The 19,022-nt window shown below is 53.0% G+C and overlaps 1 protein-coding gene across 1 annotated transcript in view; it reads left to right on the forward strand.

The window, feature by feature from the left end:
• The window catches only part of IGDCC3 (immunoglobulin superfamily DCC subclass member 3), a 42,702-nt gene that overhangs the window by 3,502 nt on the left and 20,178 nt on the right, over positions 1-19,022 (forward strand). The window lies entirely within an intron of this gene.

Consider the following 19,022-nt stretch of genomic DNA (forward strand, 5'->3'; position numbering starts at 1 on the left):
CCAAACACTCTTGTAGGAAAAGGGAGAGAGAAAGCCAGCTTTATTCAGCTCTTGGTTCAGTGTGTCTTAGCTTCCATATGCCTGTATATTATGAGCATCCCAGTCTTTTGAGCATGATTTTTGTGTTTAAAGATAAACTTTGGGGGTGATTTAAGAAGATTTTGAAGGATAATTTTGATTACATGCAGTTTTTAGTTACGTGCTGACTTTCAAACCTTTGGGGTAGAATAAACCTCACTGTACCAGTGATAACATTCTGAAGCTTCAGCAATTTGCTTTACAAAAAATATGATAGAATAATTTCAGGGTTAACACAGTGATGATATTCCCCTCACTCACCTTCCTGCTGGTGTACTTTAAAAAAAAATTTCAGCTTTATTGAGGTGTAATTGATAATAAAATTATAAGATATTTAAAGCATACATTATGATACGCTTTACTTGATATTTGGTGTGCTTTTTTGATTGGGAGAGAAGAGGTGGTTCATCTCTAGAACTGTGCTTAGCTGATGGACCAGCAGTCATTGTGATGATGAAATTATGGTCGTGCTCTCCTGCTTTGTCCTGCCAAAAGTCTGCTGTTGCTGTTTAATCTGTGTACACTCATAGGTATTATCACATAAACCAAAATTATTTATGTATCTTGGGAAGGTGGCAAGCTATGAGGGTGGGAAGTCTGCTCACAGACTTCTGGTTCTTTCTTTCTTTTTTTTTTTTTTGGCTATGTTGCTCAGCATGTGGAATCTTAGTTCCCTGACCAGGGATCAAACCTACATCTCCTGCATTAGAAGCAGGGAGTCTTAACCACTGGACTGCCAGGGAAGTCCCAAGAACCATTGCTTTTGAGAAAGGGTAAAAGTTCTGCCAAGTGGAAAATGTTCTGCATCCCATAATCTCTATACTTCTGGGTGGTGTCCCTTAAAAAGACTGCTTTAATTTTGGTTGGTAATCATTCAAATTAATGCTTATTAAACACTTGCTGCGTACTGGGCATCGTGCCCAGGTGCTCTATATGAATTATCTTATTTAGTCATTGTGTTGACACTGGAAGATAGGCAGTCATCATCCTCATTTTACAGATGAGAACTCTGAGACTTAGGGGGATTGGTGACCTTCTGGTGAGCAGAGAAGCCAGGACTGCAGCTTAGGTGTTCTGAATCCTGCAGCCTCCCACTTAACCCTTGTGGCACGCTGCCTCCTCCCTGTCTGATCACTGACCAATTTCTTCCTGGCTCCGAGGGCATTTGCACAGTTGCTCTGAACGGCTGGCGAGTGATGAATTGTTCCGAGGCAGGAGGCCTCTCCTTGGATTTAAGATGCCCCTTTGTTCTAAGGAAGGCTCCTCTAGGCCCCCATATGGAGCTCTCTGGGACGCGGCCCTGGACCTTGAGACGGAATCACTTCTGGCTCAGCAACCCCTCATCCTCCAGCCCTCCTGGCAGTGTAGGGGAGGCTGGTGCGTCTTCCGAGCAGATGGCTGGGTGTGAGGAGGGAAAGTGGGGACAGAGAGTGGGGACCCAAGGAAGCTTGTTGGACAGAAGAGAAGAGACTTCTCAGGGAGCTCTCCCTGGCCTGCGTCAACTCCGAGGGCCTGATGGCTCCTGCATCACCAGCCTAGACTTCTGGGAGATCAATCCCCAGGTGTTTATATAGAGCTAATCGTAAATGTGCTTTTCTATAAATGGTAATACCTTCAAGATGTTCAGCTTCCTTAAACTCCTAACAGCATAAGCAGTTGAGCTGTGGGCTCTGGCTGCGGGGAGGGCCAGCGGGTGAGCTTGGCTTGGTTAAGCCTCTGGGGTCCTGGGGACAGCTGGGGATTTGCCTCCAAACCCTGGCAGTCTGATACGGGTTCTCTCCCCAGCAAGGCCTGTGGCCCCTTGGGGAAGGCTTGGACGGTTGGATCCCCTTTCCTCACGTCACAGGCTCATGTCCCTGTGAGGTTTTAGAAACCTCCAAAGCTGATTAGCCACCTGGGTTCTCTCCTTTGGTAACAACGCCCTGCCCATGTGCCCACAGGCTGGGCAGATGTCGTTATGACATAGGAGGAGGCCTTCTGAAAGGGTGTGAGGTGCCCTCCAGAGCCCCTGCTTCTCCTGCCTGCTCCACAGGGGCTGACGGGGCAGGAGGATGCTAAGCACCCCTCACAGACACGCAATCCACCCAGCGCACCCGGTGAGGCAGGTCGGTGTGGGGCACCAGCCAGAGGCCGATGGCTGGGAACACCTCCTCTTCCATCCAGTGGGCCTGGATGCTGTCATTGAAAGATGGCCTGACCATGATGGACTAGACCTCAGGCCCATTCCTTGGGGGCTTCAGTAGCAAAGGTCTGCTGTCGGGGATGAAGTGGCTCAGGGTCCTAGGAATACTCATGCTTCCAGCATGTCTGGTTTCTCTGCCTTGCTGTTCCATGTGGTTATAGCCTGGGGGCTGAAAATTGCGACACTTGTGAAGGAAGAGATCCTAGACAAGTTAATCTCTCCATGGCCCAGTGTCCTCACCTATGAAATGTACATATAATCCTACTTTGTGGGATGGTGGTAAGGACTAGCACACTCCACGCTTTGCCTGGCACAGAGTTGGTACTCAGTAATGGAGTCAATCCTCTTTGCTTCTTTTAAAGGCTATTCCAGTCTTGTGGCTCAGCTGGTAAAGAATCTGCCTGCAATGCGGGAGACCTGGTTTCGATCCCCTTGGGAAGATCCCCTGGAGAAGGGAAAGGACACCCATTCCAGTATTCTGGTCTGGAAAATTCCATGGACCGTACAGTCCATGGGGTCACAAAGAGTTGGACGTGACCGAGCAACTTTCATTCCCAGTGACATTGCCAGCAAAAGCAGACTCCTGAATCCACTCCCAGCCCCCAGCTTTCTCCCACACTGGGATTTAGTTAGGGAGTACTCCAGGAAAATCTCTCAGGGAGTGAATCTCGCACTTCAGAGGCGGAGTGCAACCTGTTCTGTTTTAACCCCTTCCTGGGAGGGTCTGGAGATTGTCCCAAGCCTCTGGGCATCCAGTGAAGCTTGGCTGCCCTGTGAGACCTTCTGCCATCCCCCTGGAGAGGCTCCAGAAGGGCATGTGGGACACCTGATCCAGTGGGAATAGGCAGTGACTCACACCTGTTGAGATCTGTGTGCCTGGATGACTCCAAAGAGGGATGGCCTGGCTACAAGGAGGGCAGATAAGTGGGGGCCCCACCCCCAGCTCCCCTCCACCCCCAGCTTCCCTCCACCCCCAGCCCTCCTCCACCCCCCTCCACCCCCAGGTCCCCTCCACCCCCAACTCTCCTCCACCCCCAGCCCCCCTCTACCCCCCTCCACCCCAAGGTCCCCTCCACCCAGCCCCTCTCCACCCCTAGCTCCCCTCTACCCCCAGGTCCCCTCCACACCCAACTCTCTTCCACCCCCAACTCCTCTCCACACCCCAGCCCCCCTCCACCCCCAGGTCCCCTCCACCCCCTCAACTCCCCTCCACACCCCCAGCCCTCCTGCACCCCCAGCCCCCCTCCACCCCCAGCCCCCTCCACCCCCCTCCACCCCCAGGTCCTCTCCATCCCCAACTCCCCTCCACCCCTAGCTCCCCTCCATCCCCAGCCCACCTCAGGCAGATACTCTTAGTTCCTGCCACCCACTTTCTGGCCTCAGTTCCTGGTCTCGAGCCCTTTGGGAAACTGGAGTAAAGAGGTAGATGATCTGGAACACAGTTTGTCGGACTCTGCTGTGCCCATGATCTTGATAAAATTCAGATTTTGAGTCAGTGGGTCTAGGCCAAGGCCTGGGGGTCCTGCAGGTCTAAGGGATCCCTGGTGACGCCCACAGTGCTGGTCCACGGGTGTGAGAGGAGGGCCTCTCCCACATCATAGCTACTAGTGTAGGGACGTCTGTGGGCAGTACAGTGAGTCTGGAGAACATGGGCTTCAGGGTCATATCTGGGCAGGTTTGAACCCCAGCTCTGCCACTCACAGGTGCCATGTCCTTAGCACAGTTACTTTCAACTCTTGAGTCAAATGAGTCTCTGCCTTCATTTGAAAAGAAAAAAAAAAGCATAATCCCGTCATCCTATCAGGGCTGTTGGGGAATCAAATGAGGTGATGGATGGAAAGTATCTGGCCCAGGGCTTGGCCTCTAGAAATGCTCATTAGGTATTATTGTTAGTATTAGGTTTGCTGTTGCTGTTGTTTAGTCGCTAAGTTGTGTCTGACTGTTTGCAACCCCATGGACTGTAGCCCTCCAGGCTCCTCTGTCCATGGGATTCTCCAGGCAAGAAGACTGGAGTGGGGTGCCGTTTCTCTCTCTAGGGGATCTTCCTGATCCAAGGATCATTGCCTCATCTCCTGCATTGGCAGGCAGATTCTTTACCCTGAGTCACCTGGGAAGCCCCTAGTGATAGGTATTGAGCGCTAATTTAGGATGAAGACAAGCCTGTTCCAACAGGTAGGATTCTCGAAGTGCCAGGATTGCCTCCCCCGTAGCCCGGAGCCATCCTGACTGGGCGTTCCCAACGATGGTTATGAGGGTAGGCTGTGGAGGGAAACAGATCCCTAGCTGAATGGACTTGGGTAAGTCACTGGAATCCCTGAGTCTCAGTTTCCTCATCTTTAAATTGGAGGAAATAATACTTAGCAAGGAGGAATGCTAGGAGGATCCCCCATGACAATACGTGTAAAGAACTTAGCACAGTGCAGGGCACATAGAAAATGTTCCTTAGATACTGTTATTATTCTGGGGTGATAACAAAGGTGAGACGTGAAGTTCTAAGTTTCTTTAGATATGGTGGTTCCAGGCGGGTCCCTGGTAGCCTGGACTCCTAGTTAAGAGGCAGTGGGGTGTGGTGAGAGGGAAGGAAGTCCAGGTCTAATCCCCTGCTGTCTCCACCTTACTAAATCACCTGCTGCTCAGGCCGTCAGTCACCTGCTCCTGAAGTCTGAACCATTCTCAGCCTGTCTGAGCGAGGGCAGTTTCACCAGCTACTCTGAAATCTCTTCCAGCAGCAAGGTCCATGCCTGTGTGGATGTGGGGACAGGGTCTCAGCACAGATCTGTGGAGCCAGGTCTGGGTGGGCAGGTTGGGAAAACTATGGGCTGGAGCTGCTGAGTGGCACAGCTTGTGTGGTGGGCTTAGTATATTTAGGGGACTCCGGCAGTGCCTCAGTGTAGGGCAGCGAGTTGTGCAGGGAAGTGGTTCCTGGCACAGTGACTGGTGACCCTGGAGGCCTTTGTCACCTGGAGGCCTGGTGTGTGAAACTCAAGCATTTCTCTCCTCTTTGAGGGGCAGCTCAGCCAAAGTGGATGTTGTTCAGTCACTCAGTCACGTCCAACTCTTTGTGACCCCCTGGACTGCAGCACACCAGGCTTCTTTGTCCTTCACCATCTCCCAGAGCTTGCTTAAACTCATATCCATCGAGTCAGTGATGCCATCCAACCATCTCTTCCTCTGTCGTCCCCTTCTCCTCCTGCCTTCAGTCTTTCCCAGCATCAGGGTCTTTTCCAATGAGTTGGCTCTTTACATCAGTGGCCAACATATTGGAGTATCAGCTTTAGCATCAGTCCTTCCAAAGAATATTCAGGACTGATTTCCTTTAGGATTGACTGGTTTGATCTGCTTTCTGTCCGGGAACTCTCTCCAAAGTAACCCTGAGGAAATCTCCCTTCTGCCCCTCACATGCTTCCACCTACCTGTTAGAGCAGAAAGCAGGTGCTGCCGCTGAGGTGTCACCAGTGTGACGAGTGATGGGCATGCCAGGGCCTACTCTCACACCAGGTAGGTCACCCGTAAGTACGCCAGGGTGCGGAGGTAGGTGGAAATCAGTACTCCACAGCCTGACCTCTTCTGATGCTCTTGAGAAGCTGTGAGGCGTGGTGGAAAGGCCCTTGCCTGGACACTGGAGTCCTGTGTAACTCTGGGCAAGTCAGTCACCCTCTCTGGACTTTGTTTTTCTGATTGTAACATTGAGTCATTGGACCAACGTTCATCTCTGTGCTGCGGTATTAAGGCTTCCTTTCCATCCAGTTAGTCCTTGGACTGCCTGCCTTTCTGAGCCTTTTCCCAGTCTATTCTTGCCCCTGCTCGTCCCTTACCCGATCCCTCCCCAAAGACCACTTAATTCACTGTAATTTCTTTCTCGCCCTCCTAAGACGGGGAGTACTTGTGGTCTGTGGCATTCAGGCTCAGCCTTCCTCTCAGTGGGGGCTGCCTGCATTGTTAAGTAACTGTTTTGTGGCTGGATATTCCATCTGTTTCCTTAACTCGATTTTAAGCTCCTAAAGGGCTTCTCTCTCTTTTGTATCTCTCACGTCCTCTGCCTGTGGAGCCCGATAAAAACTAAATGAGTATGTGGCCTTGTAGGTGCAAAACTCCATCGCTCTCTGCTTCTCTTTGACTTTCCCTATTTCTCCCCACCTCGTAATTGATAGCATAGCTCAAAGGGACAGAAGCTGGTGAGTGGGGAATTTAACACACTAGGGGCAGAATCTTGGGGTGGCTGTGGCTGCGTGTTTTTCTCTAGAGGAGCTGAGACTCTCTTCCTCAGCAGATGGCGTGTGAATCAGAAACCACATTGCTTGGTAGCCCTCATGCCTGGGTCTTGGGGTCTCCCGCCTTGGACTGTATTCCCTGGCTGGATAAAGGCTGTGTCCCGAGGCCTGCTGGCCTCAACTGTAGTGGGAGGACCGCCCCTCGCCCCAGCAGCAGGACTTGAGTGTGGAAGTTACAAGCTTCTGGTTCCCACACCTTGGCTCCGCTGCCGCAGGCAGCCAGCTGGCCCCTTGAACACAATGTGCAGATCTTCTCTGTTCCCGTTCCCGGCATTGTCCATGGCCGGGCGCCTTGGCTGGGAATGCAGGCCGGTGAATAGCGGAGGCATTTGCAGCCTGCAAATGAAACAGGCCCCCAGCCCCCCTTAGCCCCCCATTCCCTCCCCATCCCCAGGAGAAAGGACTTTTTCACTTCTGGCCTTCTTGTATTGCCTTCCCTTCGCCTCTCCAAAGTCCTTGCAGGCGTGTGTGTGTGTGTGTGTGTGTGTGTGTGTGTGTGTGTAAGAGACTTCACAGCAGCTTGAAGGCTGTTCAACACAGCCTTCAAAAAAACAAGTAGAATGGAACAGAAGGGCACCCAGGATGGAAAACCAAACAGCTCACTGCTGTCTTTGTTTAAACTGGACCAAGTGGTTCCAAAAATGTCTGCCTGTGTAACTAACCTATGGCTCCCTAAGATCTCTGGCCCTAGCCTTGTTGCAACAAGAAATGCAGAGGTTAGTGCTAGTGTTAAGTTGCTTCAGTTGTGTCCGATTCTTTGTGACCCCATGGACCGTAGCCCGCCAGGCTCCTCGTCCATGGGATTTACAGGGCAAGAATACGAGAGTGGGTTGCCATTTCCTTCTCCAGGGGATGTTCCCAACCCAGGGATCAAACCTGCATCTTCTACGTTGGCAGGCAGGTTCTTTACCACTAGCGCCACCTAGGGAGCCCATGGAGACCAGTAATGTGTGTGTATATTGCCACGTGGGCCTCTGTGGGCACCTGAGCATACAGCTGCGTGCCGAAGAAGGGTGCATGGGGCTCAGGATGAGGGTCCAGCTTTCAGAGGACTCTCCTGTGGGAATCCCTCCTCCCTGAGCAGTGTGACCAGGCTGGAGATCTAGAATGGACAGAACTGGTACAGACAGGGCAAGAGAGGGTGATGGATCATTTTATTGGGTCCTATAGCTGAAGTGAGGAAGGAGGGAAAGCTAGCCTTAGGTCACTGGCGGAGGGTAGGGCTTACATGATAGGCATGGGGGCCTGGCCTTAGTAACTCTGGGAATCTAGGCTGTGGTTTTCTTATTTATTAGGCGAGTGCCAGCAATCTGGCTGCAATCCGAGCCTGCTGGCCTGGGCTGCTTGTGTGCCCACCCCCTCCCACCCCCCCACCACTAAAGGACCATTCTTTGATGTCTGAGCTTGCTTCCCCTGCCCCCAACTTTGTTCACCCTGTTTCAAGAAAGGCTGACCCTTTCTGACTGCCCTCAAAGGTAAGGGAGGAGCAGAGAAGAGAGTGTTCTCTGTGAATCCGAGTAGCCCCAGGGGCGCTTCCTGGACAAGTGATGATGTGACCTATGGAAGGACAAAGACAGGGGCCCAGCAAGGGCCTGAAGAGGGGCAAGCAAGGAGGAGTACCAGGCCAGACCCTGGACCCCAGGCAGACGGAGGGGATGGAAGTGTGGGCTTAATCCAGGCCAGCTCACCACCTGGTTCAGGCAGAGGGAGGACAATTCGATGCAGAGGGCTCCCAGCCCACCCTCTCCATCTCTTCCCTGGATCTTAGGCTCCTCAGTCTCTGACAGCACCCCCCCACACTCTGCCCCCCACTCTGCCCTCCTGTGAGGCCACGCTCTGACCTCCTGTGAGGCCACGTTCCTCTTTGTCTTTAGCATTCCTCCTGCCTCCTGGTTTCTCCTGCCCTCCCTTCTTCCTATCTCCAGCTCTCCTTATTGTCCTGTGTTTCCTCTTGCCTCTGGCTCCAACTGTAGCAATTCCTGTGTCCACCCTCCACTGCTGTGCTTGGAGGGAGACACCGCTGCAAAAGTAGGTGAGCTCAGGCCTCGGCACAGAGCAAAGAGATGGGAAGAGGGGAGTCAGAGAGGATGAGGTGCAAAGAGGACCCCAAAGGAAGGGGTTCGTGGCCTCCCCAGCAAGTCAGAGTCTCGCTGGGGCACACTTCCCCGGGAGAGGAATCTGAGAACGCTGGCCCCTGCTTGGGCCCTGTCTCTGAGCCCGGACACTGACCACGGTGGGTGGTGGGGGCAGCCCCAGGCTACTCTCTGGAATGCTGGTGTTGGGTTGCAGTGCAGATGCAAGCAGTGATAAAGGGCAGGAACTGGACTTTCTGGTCTGGCTGCTGCCCCCAAGGCCATTGGAATGTGAGGGGGGACTAGCAAGAGGCCCCAGGGACTTGGAGTGGGCAGATGGAGACCAGACCACCTAAATGGAGAGGAGGGGGCAGACCACCAAGAGAGAGGACCAAGTTCTAGCCCTTTCACTGAGTTGCATGATACAGTCAAAGAAGCCTAAAATTCCTGGTCCATCTAGGACCTTGGAGGTCTGCCCAGCCCCGCAGTGGGACCACAGGCATCCAGACCGCATCCATTTGGACCTTGCCTGGTCCCACCTCCTCGTTTTACAGAGGTGAAAACTGAGGCCCTGAGGAGGTATCCTGCCCAAGGATGTGATTGGTCCTCCAGCCTGGGCAGGTTGGAGAGCCCCTTGAGTCCCTCGTGCCGCTTGCCCTGCCCAGTGCCTCACCGCTTTCTGGTTGGGGATGGGGGAGATCTTTTTATATCCCCTCCAGGGCAGACTGGCACATATATTTTCATTTTTCTCCTGATCTACCCCCACCCCTGTCTGTGGGGGTGGTTCTGAATGTGTGTCAGCCAGGGGGTATAGGCTCCTGACATCTATGGCACATCTCAGAGAGTCTCTGAGTTTCCAGAGCACCTCGGATGCTGAACTGAGTGGTGTGAGGGCTACCTACGTGCTGGCTCTGGTGGGGAACCTGTAGTAGTAGCAGGAGTCTTCCTAGTCCGAGGGGGCTGCACTGTCCTAAACCCTTTGTATGTTAATTTACTTAATTCCCACAGATTTCCATTAGTAGGCGTTACTAGGCCTATTTTACAGATGAGTAAACAGAACTTTTCACTTTCGTGCATTGGAGAAGGAAATGGCAACCCACTCCAGTGTTCTTGCCTGGAGAATCCCAGGGACGGGGGAGCCTGGTGGGCTGCCACCTATGGGGTCGCACAGAGACGGACACGACTGAAGTGACTTAGCAGCAGCAGTAGCAGCAAACAGAAGCCCAGACTGGTTAATTAACTTGCCCAAGGGTACACAGTAAGTAGAGAAGCTGGGATTTAAACCTGGTCTGCCTGACTCAAAATTCAATGGCCTGAGTGTCCTTGAAGGGGGCTAGAAGTCCCTTGAGAACATAATCAGTATTTTTGCCTAAAAAATATTAATAGAGCTATGCTTCTGTGTGGGAGTATTGGGAGCGAACAACTTAGAACCTTGGCCAAAGTGGGAGCCACTTCTGGGTGTGCCAGATGGGGCTACATGGTCCCCACCCCCAGCTGCTGCTGGAGGTCTGGGGAGAATCTGGAGGGCAGTTATGCTGGGTGCTCTGCTGGGATGCTCTGCAGAGAAAAGTTGTCCTACCTGAGGCTGGGCGGAGTGGCTGGATACAGGTTCCCAGCAGAAGTCCGGAGGGTGTTGGGCTGTAGGTGTGGGAATTGCTTGTTTCAAGGAGGAAAGACAAGTTCCCCTCCCCCGGAGCCCCTCATCTCCCTTTCCCTTTCTTGTTTCCCCCCCGCATAATGATGCTGATTGCTCCACATCTGTCATAATTACTCTTTGTTTGAAAATTCAGAACAAATCACAGGAAAGGAACTGGTGTGGCTTGAGTAGGATCCTTCTCCCTAGGGGTTCCGGGGGTGGGGGCTGGGTAGTAGGGAAGAGACATAATCAGCCTTGGAAGATGGAGGAGCCAGGCTGCTGATTGTCCTTTTGCTGTCCCCTTGCCTGAGCAAGGTGGCCTAAGGCCTCGTGGAGTTACGTGGGCCCCACCCCTGACCACAGTCCCTGCCCGCTGTGGTAGCTGGAAGATTCGGCTACTACCCCATCCTGGGTGACTGGTCGACGTGAGGCCCCTGCCCTCTCGGCCCCTCCCCTGCCCTCTCGGCCCCTCCCCTGCCCTCTCGGCCCCTCCCCTGCCCTCTCGGCCCCTCCCCTGCCCTCTCGGCCCCTCCCCTGCCCTCTCGGCCCCTCCCCTGCCCTCTCGGCCCCTCCCCTGCCCTCTCGGCCCCTCCCCTGCCCTCTCGGCCCCTCCCCTGCCCTCTCGGCCCCTCCCCTGCCCTCTCGGCCCCTCCCCTGCCCTCTCGGCCCCTCCCCTGCCCTCTCGGCCCCTCCCCTGCCCTCTCGGCCCCTCCCCTGCCCTCTCGGCCCCAGTGAGCAGTGTGTTGGACGGCAGGCTCCACGGTCTACCCAGCAGCACTGCAGGGAGGGGCGGGCTGTGCCTGCTGGGAGGGCACAGGGCGGGGGCTTTACTGGCCAAGGGGAGGGGGCCAGTTTCGGCGGGGATCCCTAGAACAGGGCGAACTTCGGATCTCTGAGTGAGAACCGGTAATGAGGGTGGGGAGGGAGCGCCAAACCAGACCTTCTTGGGACGCCGCGGCAGCCCTGGGCGCTGTGCATTTCTTCACCCTCACTCTCAGCAGCCTGACTTCTGGGGAGGATCCTGGATCCTGCCCCCATCCCTACCTGAAAGCCTTGGTTTGGGGGCTGATGATTCCTGGGGCGTATGCCCTGACCTGGGGCCTTGCCTGCCGCGGAGCTGCCTGCATGTCTTCCTCCCAGTCTACCCGCTTCCCACCTGGGAAAGGGTCTGCCAAGACTGCGGACTGGGAGGAGCCTGGGCCTGACATGGGAGTCATCATTACTTCTGTGTCCTCCTTGGCTCCCACTTCAACCAGGAGCTGCTTGTAATATATAAATATTCAACTCATCCCCATGTGGTTTTGGACCCACAAAACCCAAAGTCCACTTTCCTGGACCTCAGTTTCCCCATGGGTGGAAGGTAGTGTGGAAAGGACCAGATTACAAGGTTCTCAAAGTCCCTTCTCACTTCTGACTCGTTCTGCCTTGAAGGTAGTTCCCCCCTCCCCAACTCTCCCCTCTACCCCTCCCCAGGCTGGCCCTAGCGCTCTCCTCCATCTCCCTCTCCCGCTCCTCTGTCTCTCCCGGGCTGGGCTTGGCTTGGCTTCTTCCTTTTTGAACTGTCAAGATCACAGTTCTACAGCAAAGCTCTCTTGTCATCCTCACCGTCTGTCGCTGCCAGCACACGTGTCCCAAGCGGGGCTACTGAGTCCCTGGGATTGGGGTGTGGCGGGGGCGCTCAACTCCCTGCTCAGGGACTGGCTCTCCGCCCCGCGGCAAGCGCGGTGTGAAATGAGCGTACCGGGAGGAGCCGCGCTCCGAAAACGACTCAATTCCTTTGCATCGGGGAAGAGGGATGCCCCCAACCGTCAGCACAAAGCGGCAGAATCAATGTGCCTTCAATTAACCCGCGCCGCGCAGTCGCGGGGCTGTCGAGTCACCGCGTCCTGTGTCTCTGGATGTGAGAACGTGTGCGTGTGTGAGTGATCTGCGGTCTGCGAGTGCGCCTGTGTCCTCCTTGGAGCTCCTGTGTATGCTCCACCACTTCCCTGGCCTTCACCTGGTAACTCGGGAACTGGCTCCCACCGACTGGAGGCCACCAGTTAAGACTGGTCTTGGGGAGCAAAATGGAACAGGAGAGTGGAGGTCTAGGGCTCCCAGCCTCCTTCCTCCCGATTGGCTTGGAGTGCAGGCCAGGGACTGCTGACAAGGGGCGGGAGGGAGCTAGACAAAAGTTTGTAGGCCATCCTTTGAACAGGAAGCAGAGTGGGTCCCAGAACCTTCACAGAAGGGCAGCTGGAATGGAGATGTGTGCTTGTCGCCCTGACAGTGCTTGGGAGTGCGCTCCCTCCAGGGGCAGGCAGGAATAGGGAGAAGGGACTTTTCCGGGTTTTCCTGATATACCCTCCCCCTGCTCTGCCCTGTTCTCCAGTCTCTTGCCCATGTTTCTCACATCACTGCTGTGGAAGCTGAGACCCAGAGAGCAGGCCTTGCCCCAAGTCCTGGGTGTACAGAACTGGGACAGAAAGCATTCAGGCATTCTTTCTAATGAGGCGATTGGCCAAATGGGATTTGGGATTCTAACTTCACAGCCGAGATCTTAGAACGCTGAAACCCAGTATTTGCTTATGATAAACAATTCCTGGATCTTTTCCTGCCATCTTCACATCTGGCTGTTTTTTCCTCACCTACCCTGCTCTTCGTGGGTTATTTTTGTTTTGCCTCTTACATCCCCGCTTATATGGAATATCACTCTCTTTCTGCAGTAGTTCCTTTCACCCTAAATTTTTAGAGGCCTCTTAAAATTGTATGCTGGGGTTCCCTAGTGGATGAGTGGTAAAGAATCTGCTTGCCAGTGCAGGAGACATGGGTTCAATCCCCGGGTCGGGAAGTTCCCCTGGAGAAGGAAATGGCAACCCACTCCAGTATTCTTCCTTGGAGAATACCATGGACAGAGGACCCTGGGCTATAGTCCATGGGGTCACAAAAAGTTGGATACAACTTAGCAGCTGAACACCATCACCACCACGAAAATTGTATGCCAAATCTCTAATACCTTGGAGAAACCCTGTTTTAAGTTGGTCCCACTTGAAGAATGGGTTAGAATATCCTTGATTCCATTATATCAGAAGACCCGTAATATATCATAGAATGAGTCTCAGGACTGAGCCTGTTTGACATTCCTGCTCTCTTGTGTTTCTGATTTTGCTTCTCAAATCAGTCATTTTCCCAGTGAACCGTGACAAAATCAAGATCATTACAAGCAAGGCTGCTAAGTATAAGGTTGATGGGATCAAGGCTTCCCTGAAATAAAGCCATATAGCTTTTATTGCATCAATTCGGGAAGGAGTCATTGAACTGTATGCCCAGCTTGGCTTTTTAGGGGTGAGGAGAATCAGAAGACACCCCAGTCTACTCTGGGACTGTGAGTATAAAGCTTGTTCCTCCCACTGGTTTGCAGACTCCTTGAGGGGTGGGGCTAGCTCCTCTGAGCATCCTCAGTGCTAGGCACAGTGTGGTGCCTGGGAAGGGTGAGAATGGAGAGCTCCAGGCATATGAAAGGGAGGGTGGAAACATGTCCTGCCCACTGTGGTCAGCACACTCTTCCTCTGGAGCTCAACAGCCTGGACTTGGGGGAGGCAAGGAAGGCTGAGTCGGATATCACTCGAGAGCCTACAGTGTACTTTCACTGAAGCCGTTCTCCACAGGCTTCTGAGTCCCCTACTGTCAGGAGCCGAGAGCAGCCATGTCTGCATCTAACTGTATCACTGTCTCCTAAACCAGCTTCTTGCAGTCTCAAGAGGCACCCCTGTCTCCCTCTTCTGTTCCCTTCCTTGAAACAGCCTTCTTCCAAGGTCCCACTGCTGGCCACTTGGGGGAGGATCGAGACTGGACGAAGCTGCAGGTGAGGCGATTGAATGCTGAGGGGGAAGGGGTTGGCCTGGTGGATTCAGACCTCAGTTTACCAGGAGAGGTGGCTACCGATACGCAGTCACCTCAGGGTGGGACACCCTTCCAGACAAGCTATAGAAAGTCCGAGGATGCCAGACCTTTGGCCTCATCCCCCAAATGGCTAACAGGCTAGTTCCATGCTGGAAAGTACTTCATGTGCATCCTCTTGGGAAGCACTATCCTTGCATATGTACATGCCTAACTTCCTGTTATCTTGAAAAATCATAACTATGATAACAGCCTCCTGTGAATGCATGTTGCTGTGGGAATGGATAAGAGGAGAAAAAACACACTCGTTATTATACTCATTATCTTCTTATCAAAATATTCACCCATGGAGCATTATTTTTAAAGTTACTTAATGGTCTTGGGTTTGGGGAAAGAAGAGATGTGAGGGGAAAGAAGAGATGTGAGGAGAAATAGGCTTCCTTTAAAAAGCACTTTTTTAGTTCAAAGTGTTGAATCTCCAGTTTGGGCCTGGAGGCGCCTCATGTTTTTTGAATAGTGGATCATTTCCCAAGTGTAATTTTCTGGGGATTAGACATTCAGGCACGCTTGCTGAAATCTGGACAAACTATAAAGACACGTGTATAGTACTACATAATAACAATTATAGTTTCTGTTTGAATGGTCATTTTAGTCTTGTAAAATGAAGCTAGTGGCCTGTATGGTATTAGAATGATCTCTGATCTACTACAAACTAACTGTTGCTTCCTTGGGTAGGTCCTTTTTTTCTCTAGATGAAGGGACGTTAAGGATCATTCTTTACGGTCCTTGGGTCTGTCAAGGGGGCTCAGGGAGGAGGGAAAGAGAAGTCAGATTGGTGGAGCTTCAGGCTTCTTATATTTACCATATCCACAGCAGTTCTGAGTTACCTTTTTGTTTTGTTTTGAAGTTCTTTAGACCAACTAACTAGGCATATCAGCTAACTAGGTAGCCTGGCCTAAGCAGGGGAGTAGTTCAGCAGGCGCTGGGATACCAAATACGCTTAAGATTCTAGAGCCTTAGGCAGAAGAAACATGACTCTGAGATGAAGATTTAGGAGAATTATTAAGAAAAACATTACGATCATATTGGCACTTATGACCAGGTTAAATTAAACCTTGATTGAGAATTGGGTTAGAAAAATAATAACCTATACTTAGATTTTTCTGTCCTTTAAAAAGCATACTTTTTTCATGTATCACTGTTACAACTAGCACTCAGTAATGTTAGATGTGGTTGATCAGTCAAAACAAGGAACCATTTTGGCGGCTGTTTAGTCTCTCAACAAGTGTTGTCCAGTCTTTAATTTTATTCTCGAATAAACGGATGGATGAAATGGCAACCCACTCCAGTACTCTTGCCTGGAAAATCCCGTGGATGGCGGAGCCTAGTAGCCTAAAGTCCATGGGGTTGCAAAGAATAGGACACAACTGAGTGGCTTCACTTTATGGGTGGTCCTGTTTCAGAATCTAGTTATCGGCTGTACACAAAGGGTTCATAATCTCGTTGTGGTAACATGGACATTGCTGCTACTGCTAAGTCACTTCAGTCGTGTCCGACTCTGTGTGACCCCATAGACAGCAGCCCACCGGGCTCCCCCGTCCCTGGGATTCTCCAGGCAAGAACACTGGAGTGAGTTGCCATTTCCTTCTCCAATGCATGAAAGTGAAAAGTGAAAGAGAAGTCGCTCAGTCGTGTCCGCCCGACACCTAGCGACCCCATGGGAGTGCAGCCTACCACTCTCCCCCGTCCATGGGATTTTCCAGGCAGGAGTACTGGAGTGGGCTGCCACAGAACATTAGAAAAGATTGCTGCCTTAGAAAGAGCCCAGTAATATGCATCATAAGTGATGCTAACCAAGGGCTACTGGGTCAGCCCAACAGCCTACTGTTGATCTGAGCAATGGACCTTTTTAACAGTTGAGAAGCCTGAAAGGACACTGGAACTTGTATGTTCTTCCTTTAGGCAGACATAATCTAAGAGCCCATCAGAAGGGATTAGGAAGTATGTGTTTCCAGGAAAAGGATACTGGAACTGAAGGATATTAAAGCAGGTCAGTTATCAAATCAACCAATCTCTAAGAGCATCTCTCCTACATCTACCTGCCTCTAAGCTGAGGACTCTGAGGGACAGAAAGATAGGACACCTCCTGATCTTGAAGAATGTGAGCTCCTCTTCCCACCTTGCCAAAAAGCAACCATAGCTGGTGGTGATGGTGAAGAGAGAAGGCAGCCTGATAAAGCACAGAATCTGTTGAACTGATTAACAGTGTGATTGTCAGCCTGTCCATCTGCATTGGGATTTTCCTTTAGTGCTGATTTCTAAGCTCAGCCTCTCACATCCTCATACAAGAAGAAAAGGGAAGTGCCTCAGGCTAGTCCAGTTTCTGATGAAGAGTCGGTTTTCACAGGCAAGAGGTTGAAACTGCAGTCCCTCCTTCCCATGCACCATTTTCATCACGGGGACCTTTACTTGGATCAAAGCAGTGGCCTGGGTGCTTCCGGTATCACGTCCCAATCCTGAACCGTGCTCCTGACTGGTACTGACTGTTGGGGCCTCCCCTTTCCAACCATGCTCTCTTCCTCCCGGAACATGCCAGTACATTCCTCAGCCCCCACAGCTCCCCATCTTCCTGCCTCCTCTTTTCAGAGCCCTGTTCCTCTCCTCACATCTCTCCCAGCCATTCTCTGAACGTCTCCAGCCCTTTCAGCTGGTGGCACACAGTTGGGCACTGAAGAATATAAATCCGACTCTTCCCATTGTTTCATGTGTTCCCAGCGAAATCTAATTAGGCTGTGAAGGCAGGGCCGCGCTTGGTTTTTCTCCGAACCGAGCTATCACAGTAGGTGCCCCCAAAAACCCACTGGTGTAGAGGGGAGCCCCGGGGCAGTCTCGTAGCCCCCGCCGGGCTTCCATGGGTAGAGGGATGCGCGGAGGGCTTCTTCCGTGGGGAGGCGGGACCTGCTTCCTCAGTTTCCCTGGGCCGGCCGGGTCCACCCGGACGCAGCTGGGGCATTTGCCCCGCTGGGGGGAGGGGGTGGCGGGAAATGGTGCCTCGCTCGCCCCAGCGACATCAAACCCTCGTTTGGCGTGCGAGGACAATGGTTGTCTTATTTTCTCCATTCGCCGCGCACAATGCCGGATTCTCTCATTCACCCGCGGCGGTGCGAGCGAGGTAATTAGCCAGCGCCATTCAGCGCGGACACTATTGCTATGCGGGGGGGCGAGGACGCCCGCGTTGGCGGGGATTAGCCGCGGCTCGGGGTGTGCAGCTGCGGCCACTTCAAAGGGGCCCGACGGCCCGGCCGGCTGTGGGAACCGGCGCCGCCTCCCTCGGGAGCCGCCCCGCCGGCTCGGCCCGGGCCCGGCGGACCGGACGCGGCCGCTCCTCCCCGGCCCGCAGCCGCCCGCCGCGCGCTCTCCGCCGGCGCAGGCTCAGCATTGCCCGGGCCCCGAGCTCCGGTGTCGCTCCCCATCACACTCCCACTTTCATCAGGACCTCAAGGGCTGCTTTTTTATTTTTTCTTTTCAGTCCCGGGAGTCAAAGGGCAAAGAGGGGAAGGTGGAGGGAGGAGCGAGGGGGGATGGGAGCTTGACACAAAGCGCTGACCTCTGCCGAGCGGAGCAGATGGTCCCACTTACTCCTGCCGCCGAGCGAGCGGCTCTCAGGGCCCCAGGCTCGGGGGCCCTGACCCCGCCCGGCAGCCGAATGCCAGCACTGGGGGCCCCGCGGGGGCCGGGCTCCCACATGCTCCACCCGCCCCGCTGCCGGCTCCTGGCACTGGAGTCAGACTGCCTGGACTAACTAGCTGGCCTCGTTGCTGGAGGGGTTGGATGGGTGGATGGGGTTAGGGGTGCTGGGCTGAGAATCTGCCCTTGTCGGATGCGGGAGCTCGGGGGACGATAAGGATTCCTGAGAACCTGCCAGTCCAGGGGGTCCCAATGCTGGCCCTGCACATGTGACAGCCTCTTGAGCTTTCATAGTGATAATAGAGATTCCTGAGCACCGCGCCAGACCAAGGAAGTGGAGTCCGGAAATCTGCACTGCTACTCAGCACCCTAGGTTATTCTGATACACAGTCAGGTTTGAGAAGAGGAGTGGGGGTGCTTAGTCCCAAGTCCTTCATTTCACTGAAGAAGCTGAGACTCAAGGAGAGAAAGTAACTTGCCCCAAATAAACAATGAGTTGTGGCAGGGTGGGGACTTGGGTGGAAGAGAAGATAATGTGTAATGAATGACCCCCAAGATCATATGACCCTTAACGCTAGCATTCAGGACACAGTTAATGAAGACTTATTATTTACCTAGTATTTGTTCTAGGTGCTGGAGGTAGAAAGGCAAATTAGACCATTCTGGGCCCATAAGGGACTCATAGGCTAGTAGGTGATTGATGTGTAAGCAACAGATTCTGATATGTTTTGTTAAAGGCTAGGAGAGAGGCACAAAGGCAACACATTCAAGGCAGGAATTAATTCTGCCTCCTTTGGGGGCTGTAGAAGATGAGATGCTAGCAGAGAAAATGGCAAAAGAGTTCAGGCAAATGGGGACAGCAGAGGCAAAGAGAAGTATGAACATCTATGATATGTCTGGAAAAGACAAGCCTGTCTCACACGGTCGGAGTGCAAATTACATGAAGAGAGAACTAGCTGCCTTTGAAGCTGGAAAGATGAATCGGGATCTAATAATGAAGACCTTGAATGCCATCCCAAGGAGACTACCTTGATTCAAGGCAATGGAGAACCACCAAAGGTGTTAAATTGGATATTCAGGAAGATGATTATGGCTTCAGGATGGACTAAGAAGAGGAGGTGTGTCTGATGCTTTGCGACCCCATGGGCTGTAGCCCGCCAAGATCCTCTGTCCATGGGGATTCTCCAGGCAAAAATACTGGAGTGGGTTGCCATGCC

Source organism: Capra hircus, chromosome 10 (genome assembly GCF_001704415.2).
Source record: "Capra hircus breed San Clemente chromosome 10, ASM170441v1, whole genome shotgun sequence".
Taxonomy (NCBI): domain Eukaryota; kingdom Metazoa; phylum Chordata; class Mammalia; order Artiodactyla; family Bovidae; genus Capra; species Capra hircus.